At 42.4% G+C, this 2231-nt stretch overlaps 1 non-coding gene across 1 annotated transcript; it reads right to left on the bottom strand.

Annotated features, from left to right (window-relative positions):
• Window positions 1-420: 420 nt before the first annotated feature.
• LOC112739088 (small nucleolar RNA R71) lies at window positions 421-529 on the bottom strand. The gene has a single exon (XR_003170028.1). It is a non-coding gene; the product is annotated as a small nucleolar RNA R71 (small nucleolar RNA).
• Window positions 530-2231: the final 1702 nt, after the last annotated feature.

The raw sequence follows: 2231 nt of genomic DNA, 5'->3' as shown, positions 1-2231 counted from the left end.
AAACAAGAAGAAGCCATGGCAGCCGTAAACAACAACAATGCCAACAATGTAAGGAAGGTGCTTGGTGACTTTACTGCACCTACTCCCGACTTCTATGGGAGAAGCATCCCTATCCCTGCCATTGGAGCAAACAACTTTGAGCTTAAGCCTCAATTAGTTTCTCCAATGCAACAGAATTGCAAGTTTTATGGACTTCCATTAGAAGATCCTCATCAGTTCTTAGCTAAATTCTTGCAAATCTGTGATACTGTTAAGACCAATGGGGTTGACCCTGAGGTCTACAGACTTATGCTCTTCCCTTTTGCTGTAAGAGACAGAGCTACGATATGGTTGGACTCACAGCCTAAAGAAAGCCTGAACTCTTGGGAAAGGCTAGTCAATGCCTTCTTGGAAAAATTCTTTCCACCTCAAAAATTGAGTAAAATTAGAGTGGAAGTCCAAACCTTCAGACAGAAGGAAGGTGAATCCCTCTATGAAGCTTGGGAAAGATACAAGCAATTGATCAGAAGGTGTCCTTCTGACATGCTTTCAGAATGGAGCAGCATAGGTATCTTCTATGATGGTCTGTCTGAACTGTCCAAGATGTCATTGGACAGCTCTGCTGGAGGATCTCTTCATCTGAAGAAGACGCCTGTAGAAGCTCAGGAACTCATTGAAATGGTTGCAAATAACCAATTCATGTACATTTCGCAAAAAGAACCCTGTGAATAATGGGACAAATCAGAAGAAAGGAGTTCTTGAGATTGATACTCTGAATGCCATATTGGCTCAGAACAGAATATTGACTCAGCAAGTCAATATGATCTCTCAGAATCTCTCTGGCATGCAAGCAGCAATAGGCAGTACCAAAGAAGCTTCATCCAAAGAAGAAGCTTATGATCCTGAGAACCCAGTAATGGAAGAGGTCAATTACATGGGAGAATCCTATGGAAACACCTATAATCCTTCATGGAGAAATCATCCAAATCTCTCATGGAAGGACCAACAGAGGCCCTTACAAGGCTTCAATAACAATAATGGTGGAAGAAACAGGTTTAGCAATAGCAAACCCTTTCCATCATCTTCTCAGCAATAGATAGAGAATTCTAAGTAGAGCCACTCTGACTTAGCAACTGTAGTCTCTGATCTAACTAAAACCACTCAAAGTTTCATGACTAAAACAAGGTCCTCCATTAGAAATTTAGAGGCACAAGTGGGTCAGCTGAGTAAGAAAATTACTGAACTCCTTCCTAGTACTCTCCCAAGCAATACAGAAGAGAATTCAAAAAGAGACTGCAAGGCCATCAACATTACCCACTCGGCCGAACTTGGGGAGGAGGAAGAGGCAGTGATTTCCACTGAGGAAGACCTCAATGGACGTCTACTGGCCTCTAAGGAGTTCCCTAATGAGGAACCATGGGAATCTGATGCTCATACAGAGACCATAGAGATTCCATTGAATTTACTTCTGCCATTCATGAGCCTTGATGAGTATTCTTCCTCTGAAGAGGATGAAAATGTTACTGAAGAGCAAGTTGCTAAGTACCTTGGAGCAATCATGAAGTTAAATGCCAAGTTATTTGGTAATGAAACTTGGGAGTATGAACCCCCCTTGCTCACCAAAGAACTGGATGACTTGACTCGGCAGAGATTACCTCAAAAGAGACAGAATCCTGGAAAGTTCTCAATACCTTGTACCATAGGCACCATGACCTTTGAGAAGGCTCTGTGTGACCTGGGGTCAAGCATAAACCTCATGCCTCTCTCTGTAATGGAGAAGCTAGGGATCCTTGAGGTACAAGCTATAAGAATCTCACTAGAGATGGTAGATAATTCCAGGAAACAGGCTTATGGACTTGTAGAGGATGTCTTGGTAAAGGTTGAAGACCACTACATCCCTATTGATTTCATAATCCTAGACACTAGGAAGTGTATGGATGAATCCATCATCCTTGGTAGACCCTTCCTAGCCACAGCAAAAGCTGTGATTGATGTTGACAGAGGAAAATTGGTCCTTCAAGTGAATGAGAACTCCCTTGTGTTTAAGGCTCAAGGATATCCCTCTGTAATCATGGAGAGGAAGTAGAAGTTCATGAGGTTATATCCCTAGAACTCTACAAGGTGGCGGACAAGTCCTCTACTTTGGCAAGGTTAGTCTTCCCTCATCTTATTTGTCACCTCTACAATTCAGCTGGAATTGACATAGAGGAAGACATCCTCATTGATGAGGACAAGCCCATCACTAAGAAAAG

This window comes from Arachis hypogaea, chromosome 13 (genome assembly GCF_003086295.3).
Source record: "Arachis hypogaea cultivar Tifrunner chromosome 13, arahy.Tifrunner.gnm2.J5K5, whole genome shotgun sequence".
Lineage (NCBI taxonomy): Eukaryota > Viridiplantae > Streptophyta > Magnoliopsida > Fabales > Fabaceae > Arachis > Arachis hypogaea.
Note: the sequence above shows the minus strand (reverse complement) of the source record. Positions and strands in the feature narration are given on the sequence as shown.